This window comes from Bactrocera tryoni, chromosome 4, assembly GCF_016617805.1.
Source record: "Bactrocera tryoni isolate S06 chromosome 4, CSIRO_BtryS06_freeze2, whole genome shotgun sequence".
In the NCBI taxonomy this organism is placed as follows: Eukaryota; Metazoa; Arthropoda; class Insecta; order Diptera; family Tephritidae; genus Bactrocera; species Bactrocera tryoni.
In genome coordinates, this window is record NC_052502.1 from 63992091 (window position 1) to 64005162 (window position 13072).

The 13072-nt window shown below is 37.3% G+C and overlaps 1 long non-coding RNA gene across 1 annotated transcript; it reads left to right on the plus strand.

Annotated features, from left to right (window-relative positions):
• Positions 1 to 1486: 1486 nt before the first annotated feature.
• LOC120776017 lies at positions 1487 to 12404 on the plus strand. The gene is made up of 3 exons (XR_005705375.1): positions 1487 to 1800; positions 6394 to 6397; positions 12394 to 12404. It is a non-coding gene; the product is annotated as an uncharacterized LOC120776017 (long non-coding RNA).
• The last annotated feature ends 668 nt before the right edge of the window (positions 12405 to 13072 follow it).

A 13072-nucleotide genomic window follows, 5' to 3' on the forward strand; every position in this document is an offset into this window, starting at 1 on the left:
ACGTAAAAAACACCCCCAATGAAAAGGAACAACAAGCCTCGGATGAGAGACCCCCCTTTTGATGACGACCATGGCAAACGAAATAAGGACTACGATTTGAGGGCATGGACCTGGAATGTCCGGACCCTTAATTGGGAAGGTGCCGCTGCCCAGCTGGTTCATGTCCTCGCGAAAATAAAGGCTGACATCACCGCCGTCCAAGAAATGCGATGGACGGGACAAGGACAGAGACGAGTAGGTCCTTGTGACATTTACTACAGTGGCCATATAAAGGTGCGCAAGTTTGGTGTGAGATTCGTGGTGGGAGAGAGACTCCGTCGCCGAGTACTATCATTCACTCCGGTGAATGAACGTCTAGCCACAATCCGCATCAAAGCGAGGTTCTTCAACATATCGCTGATTTGCGCCCACGCCCCGACGGAAGAGAAGGGCGAGGTGACCAAAGATGCCTTCTATGAGCGCTTGGAGCGCGCTTATGAGAGCTGCCCCCGCCACGATGTCGAAATCGTGCTTGGCGACTTTAACGCCAGGGTGGGCAAAGAAGGTATCTTTGGCACTACGGTCGGTAAATTCAGCCTCCACGACGAAACTTCCCCAAATGGGTTGAGGCTGATTGACTTCGCCGGGGCTCGAAATATGGTTATCTGTAGTACTAGATTCCAACATAAAAAGATTCATCAAGCTACCTGGCTGTCTCCGGATCGAAAAACTACCAACCAGATCGATCATGTTGTGTTAGACGGAAGACATGTCTCCAGTGTTTTAGATGTGCGTGCGCTCCGAGGTCCTAACATCGACTCGGAGTAGTATCCATAGTTGACCTTTTCACCGAACATATTGGTTAACGTCTGATATATGTACATAATTGAAATTCAGTGAGATTCCTTTCCTGATAATCTAGTATCCCTGAATGTCGAAAATTTTAATAAACGGGTCAATAGGCCATAGCGCTATAAGCCAATTTTAATAGGAGCATAGACACTTAAGTGCATACACATGTATTCTTATGTACATAAGTAAATAAAAAAGTATATACAGATAAACTGATTTTTGATCATTTTTGTATTACGTAGAACATGTTTGTTCGTCACTGTTTACCCGTTCTGTAAGCTTTCATTTTGCCAACGTCTGGCATACATACATATGTATATACACACATATGTACATATAACGGGTTGTGCAAAGTGTAAACTGCATTATTGTGCTTCTCAGAATTTTATTTCACACGCGCCCACTTGCATATAAACAGGAAGAGAGAACGCTTTAATAGAAATGTATAGTATGTAGCAACTATAATATGCATGAACTATATGTTAATCTGAAAAAAGAGAATTGCATCAGATCGAGTATAGTGTGTTTTCTACAAAGTGCAAATGTACTTATGTTTGTATGAATGTACACATATACATATGTACATGCCATATTTGTAATATTTGCCAATGCTAATAGAAGTTCGAAGAACAGCATATTCCCAGAATCGCACTGCGACGTATTTTCAGCTTTCAGTTGCCGCTTTGGCGGCGAGAAAACTATTTCGGTTTGATGTGAGTTCGGCACAGATATGCGTTGATTATTCGATTAACTGTATTATAGTATCTATTATATTTTATAAATAATTTTGAGACAAAATATTGGTAATGTTGTTGGAAATCACAAATAAAGTGAAAAGTGTTCGTTTCAACAACTGTAAATCGGTGTTTTAACATTGAATTTAAAAACAAAAACCAAAAACTTTGGAAATCAACTTACCTCCTAGTGTGTATTAAAAGCTACAACAAAACAAAAACACAAAAATTCAAGGTAAATTTTAATGAATAATCTAAAACTAAAGGTGTGGTGAAATAAGGGACATGTATGTACATACATATGTATAATTTCGAGTCATAAAAGTTAATCATACGCTCAGTACGGACGGCAGCAGAGTAAGTGTATGCTTTCAAAGCTTTCACGACGGTGCAATTTTCTGTAAGGAAAAACTAAGTATACCTAGTAAAATCGCTTGATTGCAAAGAAATGTGTATCGCCACAAAATTAGGTTACGCTCCTAGTATGCAGCGCGGGAATATATTTTGCTAATTATTTGGTGCTTTGAAAAGTTGAAAACTGTTTGAAAATTGTCTAACAAAAAATTAACGAAACATAAAAAATTCAAATTGAACAAGTTTACTAAAGCTATGCCACCGGTTTATTACCCAACTGTTCTGCCAGAGATTCCTGTTGAAGTCTTTATTAGTGTCTTAAGTTCCAATTGACAATTTAAAACGAAACTCTACTGTACGAGTTGCATGGTGTGTATGTGTTCGTTTCCGCGCTAATTCTATCACTGCATTGGAATTTCAGTTGCCGAGCCTTTCTGAGAGCATTTATTGGAAATATTTTTTGGAGAGTTGCCACCATTTACAAATTTGTATTTCAGTAAATTGATCGTATGAAAGATTTTTTATAATATGAGTATCAAACTTGGTTTAAGAATAGTTACATTTGAATATAATTTTGAATTGTGGCATCTCTGTGTTAAAAAATATTTAATAACAAGAAACCCTACGAGACAGAAACTGAACAATTCAATTTATGAAACCGTTAATAAAATATAAGTTTAAGGAGGCTTAGAGTAGAGAATCCTCTTCTTAACTGGCGTAGACACCGCTTACGCGATTATAGCCGAGTTAACAACAGCGCGCCAAACGCTTCTTATTTTAGCAATTTGGCGCCAATTCGATACACCAAGTGCAGTCAGATCCTCCTCCACCTGGTGCTTCCAACGGAGGGAGGTCTTCCTTTTCCTCTGCTCCCCCCGGCGGGTACTGCGTCGAATAATTTCAGAGCTGGAGTGTTTGCGTCCATTCGGACAACATGACCTAGCCCCTGTCCTTTAATTCGCTGCACTATGTCAATGTCATCGTATATCTCATACAGCTCATCGCTCCATCGAATGCGATATTCGACGTGGCCAACGCGCAAAGGACCATAAATCTTTCTCTCGAAAACTCGCAACATGGACTCAGCAGTTGTTGTCATCGTCCAAACCTCTGCACCATATAACAGGACGGGAGTAATGAGTGACTTATATAGTTTGGTTTTTGTTGATCGAGAGAGCACTTTCCTTCTCAATTGCCTACTTGATCAAAAGTAGCACCTGTTGGCTTCGCTTCTTTGTTCAACCTGGAGAAAACAGAACTAATGGCATGGTTGGTTGTTATGGCCATCGGTATCATTGGCCATAAGCCAACAATTGTATCCTCTTATAGAATATTATACCTACTCGATGAAGTTCTGCAGCTTGGAGAAGTCTCACGATTTTGACGGAGCTTTCGGGTAGCTCAGAGTCAGTTTACACAGCCGTATTAGTTTTGCGGGGATACCAAATTCAGACATAGCGGCATAGAGGCCTTTTCGCGCTGTCAAAAGCAGCTTTAAAATCAACGAAGAGGTGGTGTGTGTCGATACTCATTCACAGGTCTTTTCCAAGATTTGGCGCATGGTGAATATCTGGTCGGTTGTTGATATTCCAGACTTAAAGCTACACTGATAAGGTCCAATCACGCTGACGGTGGGATTAGATCTTTCACACAATACGCTCGCTAGAACCTTATACGCAATGTTTAGGAGACTTATCCCACAGTATTTGGCACAGATTGTGGGGCTTTCTTTTTGTAGATTGGGCAGAGCACATTTAATTTCCAAACGTTGGGCATGCTTTCGTCCGACCATATTTTACAAAGAAGCTGGTGCATGGTGCTTATCAGTTCTTCGCCGCCGTGTTTAAATAGCTCGGCAAATAATCCATCGGCCCAGCAAAGCGGTTGTTCTTCAGACAGGTAATGGAATGGTCGGGTAGTTCGTCATGCTCGGGCAATGGAACGGGTTCGCCTTCTCCTGGCGTTATGCTTTCACTGCCATTCAGCAGGCTGGAGAAGTGTTCCCTCCATAATTTTAGTATGCTCTGGGCATCGGTTACTGGATCTCTCTCCTCTGAGTATTGAAACCTTCTGTTAGTCTTCGCATTTTTTCGTAGATTTTTCGAGCATTAGAGCCAGTTTGTCAAGCTCACACATTTCGGCCTCTCTCTTTTTCGGTCTGCACATGCGTCTCACTTCCCTCTTCAACTCTCGGTATATATCCCATCCCGCACTTGTTGTGGTCGATCGTAACATTGCGAAGTAGGCAGTCTGTTCTTTTGCATTTTCCGAGAACCAATAGTTTCGCAATAGCGCAAACCGAGTAAAAAATCGTTCGGGTGTTTGTTGTGATTGCAGCTTTTCGACGTCGAACCTTCATTGTGTTTGTTGACGTTGTGTTTTCCCCTGCACAGCGGCTGGTGCGTATCTTGGCTGCAACAAGATAGTGGTTCGAGTCGATGTTAAGACTTCGGAGTGTACACACGTTTTAGACGACACTGAAGACGTGTATTTCGTCTATCTCTACATGATCAATCTGGTTGTTTCATCGTGGAGGCTGAACTTACCGACCTTAGTGCCAAAGATACCTTCTTTGCCCACCCTGATGTTAAAGTCGGTAAGCAAGATTTTGACTTCGTGGCGGGGGCAGCTCTTATTGGTGCGCTCCAAACGCTCACAGAAGGTATCTTTTGTTCACATCGTCCTTCTCTTTCATCGGGGCGTGGGCGCAAATCAGCGATATATTGAAGAACTTCGCTTTAATGCGGATCGTGACTAGACGTTCAGCCACCGGTGTAAATGACAGTACTCGGCAACGGAGTCTCTCTCCCACCACGAATCCCACACCAAATTTGCGCTCCTTTATATGGCGACTGTAGTAAATACAACAAGGACCTACTCGCTTCAGTCCTTGCCCCGTTCATCGCATTTCTTAGAGAGCGGTGATGTCAGCCTTCACTCTAACGAGGACATCAACCAGCTGAGCAGCGACACCTTCTCAATTAAGGGATCGGACATTCCAGGTGCATGCCCTTAATTCGTAATGCTTAACACTTTTGAAGGGGTCGTCATCAAAAGGTGGGTCTCTCATCCGAGGCTGTTTTCTTCTTTTCATTGGTAGTGTTTTTTATGTGGTGGTTTTCTGGCTATCCAGATGATACTTGGTCAAAGGTGGGAAGTCGTGAGCTGCTTGAGCCATATGTAAAAGAATCGTTTCTGGCCATGGTAGAGAATATGTAAGTATGTTTAAAATAATTGCCAATTATGTTGTTTTACAATTAGAGATAGTCTTATGTCACCTGTTTGAAAACTGTTTAACAAAACTTGTGTGAGACCAATAAACGGCACAAACTGACAATATCTACTAGGGTTTATTGGACAGTTGCCACCGTTTATAAAATTTAATTTTAATAAATTTGTTCAAATAAAAAATAAAATTTCAAATTATGGATTTTAAACTAGAGAGGTTTAAGCATATCTGCAATTGAAAATATTCTTGAAATATGGCAACATTGTGAAAATGAATATAAATAAGCTCTACATTATGAATTACTGACGAGGTTTAAGTCGCTATAAAAGCAATAAAATTGATTACAAACAAAACAAGTTATTTATTTGCAAAATATTTTCTTTTATTTATTATCAAACTAAATAGCTGTAATCAGCCCTATAGCTGAGAATGTTAAAAAAAAACTACCAACTTCTCCTTCTTCTTGAAATATTACAAAATGGGTGTCAAATGCAATAGTTTTAGAATATACAGTAGAGGGCCGCTAATCCGGATCAATTAAAACCGGGCCCTATCCGTAATATAAGGAAATCCGGATTACCAAAGACATATCAGAACTATGTATTATGAAAAAATATTTATAAATTTCTGTTTGTTTATTATAACAAATAATACACATGTTCCAAAAAAACAAAAAAAACTTAAACCAATAAAGCATAAAAGCGAATGTAGTGAATAATAAACATGTGATCCGGATTAGAGAATTTCGGTCCGGATTACAAGCGACGGATTACAGTGGAATCCGGATTAGGCCATGTCCGGATTAGCGCGCTTCTACTGTACTATATTTCAATTGAAGTTATTGGTGAAAAGAGTTGTCGTCAATTAAAAATTTTCAGTAAAATTGCGCTGCTTAACAAATTATTGAAAAATAGAAATAGAAAAATGTTGGAAAAATAATCTGTTGAAAATTTATGTTCATTTACATTCAGAAAATAATTTTTGATTTTTATTTAGTTTGAGTGTTTTTTGTTTAAAAGTCGTAAAAGAATAATTTGTGTTTCGACTTATCAATTCGTAAATTGATAACCTAACATTATAACATTGTATTATATGATATGATAAGTTCACGAGAAATAACGTGTGAAGGAGTCAAAGTAGCAAAGATAATACGCATAAAATATACATACATTCGAAAAATAAAAATAAAGTATGAAGTTTATTGATAATTTACTATGGTTTTTGCTATTTCAGCTCAATTAAAAGTTTTGTGAGTCATTGCAAGTTTTTTATACATAATAAGTATATTATAGACCCCTTTTTCAACAATGAGAAAATTAATAGATAAATAGGAACAAACATGTTAATTTATTCTGAAAGTATTAAAATCGAAATTTAATTTTTTAAAACTTATGAATAGAAAATGAGAACTTAATAGGCATTCGCTGAAATGTTTATTATTTTCTAGCGTATACGTTCATTTAATTCCGGAAGAGACACCATGAAATGTTATTGTAAAATAACATCAAAAATATATGGGTAACAAACAAAACTGGAATTGGTGAAAAGTTCTTTGTGAGCACACCATTATGTTATATTGCACCATCATGATAAAAATCATGCAGATTAATCAACTCCTTGATTTTCCTAAAGGATCCTTGGTCTGGTTGTGAAGCATTAATTTAAGAGTAGTGCCACTCCAATGGCCGTAAATTTGATTCTCAACATTAACTGAAATTATACGTGGTGTGGAATAAGAGTTATTGAAACTTGTTTCCACATCTACTAGAAAACTGGATACTATCATTTCTTCCATACCAAATACTAGGGATGTGAAAAAGTTTTTTCGAAGAATGCGGCATAAAGATGTTCAATTGGTTAGTTCAGGTTGTTCGCAAATAGACGCCACTTAATACACTCTAATTGGAGTTTCACTACAGTTATCGATCTTCTTCTTCTTCTTAATTGGCGTAGACACCGCTTACGCGATTATAGCCGAGTTAACAACAGCGCGCCAGTCGTTTCTTCTTTTCGCTACGTGGCGCCAGTTGGATATTCCAAGCGAAGCCAGGTCCTTCTCCACTTGGTCCTTCCAACGGAGTGGAGGTCTTCCTCTTCCTCTGCCTCCCCCGGCGGGTACTGCGTCGAATACTTTCAGAGCTGGAGTGTTTTCATCCATCCGGACAACATGACCTAGCCAGCATAGCGGCAGCCTTTTAATTCGCTGAACTATGTCAATGTCGTCGTATATCTCGTACAGCTCATCGTTCCATCGAATGCGATATTCGCCGTGGACAATGCGCAAAGGACCATAAATCTTTCGGAGAATTTTTCTCTCGAAAACTCGTAACGTCGACTCATCGGTTGCTGTCATCGCCCAAGCCTCTGCACCATATAGCAGGACGGGAATTATGAGCGACTTATAGAGTTTAGCTTTTGTTCGTCGAGAGAGGACTTTACTTTTCAATTGCCTACTCAGTCCGAAGTAACACCTGTTGGCAAGAGCAATCCTGCGTTGGATTTCCAGGCTGACATTGTTGGTGGTGTTAATACTGGTTCCTAAATAGACGAAATTATCTACAACTTCAAAGTTATGACTGTCAACAGTGACGTGAGAGCCAAGTCGCGAGTGCGACGACTGTTTGTTTGATGACAGAAGATATTTCGTTTTGAACTCGTTCACTGCCAGACCCATTCTCTGTGGCCTTGTCCAGCGTGGATATCGATCAGATATGTATATTAATAGAGTTGAGTAGGTTTTTGGGTCTTAAAAATGCCTAGCTTTGTACATAGAAATGTACAATAATGATACAACTTTTTTATGTAAAAAGCTGGTTAAAAATTTACGAATATCTGCATTCTGAAATACTGTTACTATATGTATAATCAAATAGCGTATATAACGGAATCACGAAATTAAAAGAATAAACACGGCAACGCTAATCAGCATATTGCATATTTTCAGTGCCAAAGCATTTATTGACGCTGAGCTTACGCAGCCATGTACAACTTCGCATTGTCATTTACACACATATTTATACTATATATTGGCCCATTTGCACATAGTATGTATGTATACAAGTATATGTACATACATAAATGCACTTCTGTATGTTTTTATTGTATCTCTGCAATTAGACTCGAATGCAATTAAATGTCTAATATTTATTTTAGACAAATACGTACATATAAACAAATATTTTTAAAAGCTCACAAGCAGTAGTCATTTCGTCTATTTGCTTATAGAACAACAAATGCATCTGGATGTACATTAGGGTGTGCCATTTTGAGGCAACATTTTTTTTCCAACGGAAAAACAGGCTCAAAACTTTCGAAATGTGTAAAAAAAGTCACTCAAAAGACGAGCTCTTAATATTAATATTAAGAGGTGCCTCTTTCAAATTTTCTGTTTTCCATATAAATTACATGGAAAAAAAATCATTTTTTTTGTGGTGGTTATTGTACGGAGGTTATTATATGTGCACGCGATGGCTGCCAGTAGGGAGGGTAAACTCGATTCCGATTCTACTCGAAAATCGAGTTTTCTCGTAAAATAATTGATTTTTCGAATGTCAAGAATCGATTCTTAATCGACTTCGACTACTGAAGATCGATTCAGAAAAATCGATTATTTTACGAGAAAACTCGATTTTCGAGTAGAATCGGAATCGAGTTTACCATCCTTAGTGGCAGCCATCGCGTGCACATACCACCACAAAAAAAATGATTTTTTTCCATGTGATTTATATGGAAAACAGAAAATTTGAAAGAGGCAGCTCTTAATATTATTATTAAGAGCTCATCTTTTGAGTGACTTTTTTTTACACATTTCGAAAGTTTTGAGCTTGTTTTTCAGTTGAAAAAAAGGTTGCCTCAAAATGGCACACCCTAACATACATACATACATATGTATGTATATACTGCACACCTCCAACAGTATGGTATTTATGGTTGTCTGGCAATACTTGCAAAAAAGCGCATTTATGTACATATGTACATATATAATCATCCGTATATGGTCCGTATGAGCTTTTAAGAACTTCTTAGAAATGATATAGCCAGACATTATGCAATGCGGAAGCGTGTTAGCTACAGTTTCTTGGAATTAGGTTTTTCGTTTATTACTCAGCTGTAGGCATATGTATGTACTTACATATGTATGTAGGTTATATCAAATCGTTTTAAATAAAATTACAAAGCGAGGATCTCGCATGCTTTCATTCCAACCTAATACAACCTCTTGGCTGGTTTTGAAACACATGCAGCAATTCGATATCAAACAGCAACAAAATTCTATGATCTAGTTCTGAGAAAGAAGATAACAGTAATTACAAGATTAATTCATTTTCTCTTTATTCAAGACAATAATTTTTTTTTAATTTTAATAAATTTAAGACGGCGTTGTAAAGTTAAGCGGACAGACGGAAATCAGTATATTCGTTATTAAACGATTTAGTTGTAGTCTTTAATATTGGAAGGTTACTTAGACTAAACACAAGTAAAGAAGGGCTAATTTCGGATGTTACCGAACATTTCATATCTTCCAACTTGCCAGGTTCAAAAACAAGAAAATCCATCCAGATGCATAAGGTTTGTAAGATATATGGAGTCTAGGGCACCCGATTTTATCTATATTAAGCACAAAGATGCGCCGTTATTAAAAAAACACGCAAGCGAAAACTGAAGAATTTAACTCCTCCCCTTCTAAAGGGAGGTCGTCATCGGACTTCCTCAAGTTGTCAATAACAATCTTTAAGGAAGATTTGCGTCTGGTTTCTTTGAATTTTTGATCAATCTCAAAATAGAGAATACCATAGCTATAATGAGGAAGACAGTCATACTGAAAATTGCTGGTTTCTTTCTATGTCATCAATGTATTCTAGATTCTTGATGTTCAGGCATTGTAGGTAAGGTAGACTCTAAATCTTTTGATGGGCTCAGATATTTAAGAGCGCCTATGTCGCTGAGCTGGGTGTCGGCTAACAATATTCTTCATATTCGAGAACAGAGACCCATTTATTTCGACTTCTTCATCAAATGTCACTAGTAGTTTCTACTGAACAGTAATCCATCTTTATCGTAGCCGTTATATCATTTATTATAATGACACGTTTATTATTCCTAACGGTTCTAGGTGGCTGTGACGGGTACTGCAAATCGCCGTGCCACCGGAGTGTAATTGTTGTACTCATGTCGTAAAGGGGTAATTTCTTGCAGAAATCCTTTGTGAGTGTGTCGCAGCTGTTTCCAATTGACAGGATTTTATCACTGCAATCTTCGACGTTATTGCCTTCAGCGAAATGGAGTATTTTGCCATTGTGTTGGACAGGAAAAGAGTTATAATGGGTTGTCAAAAAAATCTTGCGGTATTTTTTATTGAATTTTTTTTTTAAATTGAAATGAATTTTTGATAACTCATGCCCAGCTCTTGACCGATGCTACGGCTGCTACTATGCCGGTCTCTTTCGACCAATTCAGCGATTTTATCGCAATTTTCGACGATAGGCCTTCCGGAGCGTGGCGCATCTTCGACCACCTCTACTCCAGAACGTAAACGTTGAAACCATCGTTGTGCGGTGGAAATGGAAACCGTATCGGGTCCATAAACTGCACATATTTTATTGGCGGCTTGAGATGCATTTTTGCCTTTATCGTAGTAGTACTGTAAAATATGCCGTATTTTCTCTTTATTTTGCTCCATGTTTGCGACGCTATAACTCACGAACGACTTAAAAGAAACGACAATCAATCAAACACGTGTTAGCTCGTGAATTGAGCTTTCCAAAAAGGTATAGCATGACCCGAGCGACGAACAAAACTAGAACTACGCGCTTTCAGCGTCAACAAGCGAAAATACCGCAAGACTTTTTTGACAACCTATTATTTTTACAAACTAAGCTTGGATCAGGATATTTAATTATAAAATGCACAAAATAATTATCTAAATTATTAGATCGCGTATTGTTATACATGTAGAATGCTTACCTAATAATTTTTCAAAATTAATATGTTCGTTTGAATCCCAATTTAGCCCTTCCTTATTTCTTTTACTTTATTTTGAGATACATGTTTTTAATAAATTAGTACTTTATAAAGTCTGATTTAGGTAGAAATTAGCTTTCGCGGTGTTCTCTATTAAATATCTATTGAATTATTTTAGACCGATAAGAACGCTAAGCAAGACTAAGCTCAAATTAGTCAATTAGTTTGTGAGATGAAAAAATCTTCTGAAAGCAGGCGATACCATATTTGAAATCATTTAGTTGTAGGCCTGCTGTATCGCCCTTGTTTAATTTAAAGTTCTGAGGATATTCTTTAGGCAGTTAACTTTATTACTTTCGAACATAAAATTGTCTTGTTCAATGAGAAAAGTGGCGAATTGAAAATGTTCATAGCGCACTTTTGAAAGCAGATTTGAGAAGATCCAAATATACAATTTGGCGAATCGAAGGCAGCTACTCGCACCGGGAATTAGTTTATTTGCAAATTTCTCTTTTATGAACCTGTAAGAGCTTAGCTTACTGTTTCTTCTATACAAAAACTTTTATGACACATTCCCTGCTTAAAACTATCGCTTCGAAATTTCCCTGAATCTTGATTATGCATCACATGAAATTGCTAGCAACTTACAGTGAAACTCTTACTCATGGGTCTTGACATAACTGGTGGGAAAGTTTAAATAAATTTCTCATTCATTCCAATCTTAATGGTATAATATGTAGTTTTTTCTTCTATTTTGTTCAATAGAAGATTTACGTTTTTTAATGCAATTGTTGCTAGTGTATATTATTCGCATTTTTTTGCTGGCAAGTCACTGTTAAATTTACAAATTCATAGAAAACGTAAACGATTGCAAATACATCACAACAAAAAGTTCAACAAATGTCAACAATTAAAACGAATTCACGTCAATTGACGCATACATAAGTGCATATGAAAAGTTATGAATATGTATGAATGTGTGTAAATCTGCATTGGAAACATTATTCATGCGGTTGTATCCAGCGCTTAGTTGAGCGTACATAAGCATATATGTATATATGTATATATCTATATATATATACATACATGTATACATATGTACATATATGCCACTTTCTCCGTAAATCAAACCCCAACATATGTATGTACATACTTAAGTTTGCTTTTATAGGGCGACTCAGAGATTTATTTACAGCAACAATTCTTTGGGGGTTGAGGGCAGGAAAAGGCAACTGGGCTTGTAGAAAGCGGTGGATGCGTAAGCAAACCCAAATAATTTCTAAGGATGCTGACGGGTTGACAGTCCTTGACCCGAAAAAATCGTGTACGTTTCGGTTATGCAGGCCCTACCGTTATGGTAATGCCTACGAGCTTCATGTTCTCTAATGTTTATACGGCTAGTGCGGGATTTAACAAACTGTTAACGAATGGTTACTCCAAATACTCAAACTTGTCCGACAAATCAAATGAAATATGTATGTATATTGCAGATTAGGTTTAATTGGAAATCATTTGGTTGGAGTAACATTAGCGCCTTCTTATAGATATGTTATAAACTTTCCAGCTGCCTGGGACTACAGCTAGGATTTGTTATCTCTTGTAAAAGCAGATACGCTATAAAAATTTATAATATTGTTATACCATAAAGTGACCGTGACTTTCAACCGAAGTTGCCCAATTTTCTAACACGAAAAACGTTTTTGTCTTCATTGTCAAATTAATGAAGTATTTTGTGAAAAATATTTTTAAGCAGGGTTGCTATATGCAATTTGAATTATAACACATTTGTTTGAAAAAGAAATTTTTTAATAAGAGTATCAAATTTAATTAAATAATTTAGTTAGTTGAAAATATTTGTCGAGAGCGTTGCTAATTTACATAGTTTAAAGAAAATTATGGTTTAAAAAGTGATGAAGATTTAAGCTTGGGTATAGCCCAACATTTCACACTCTGGCAACTTGCA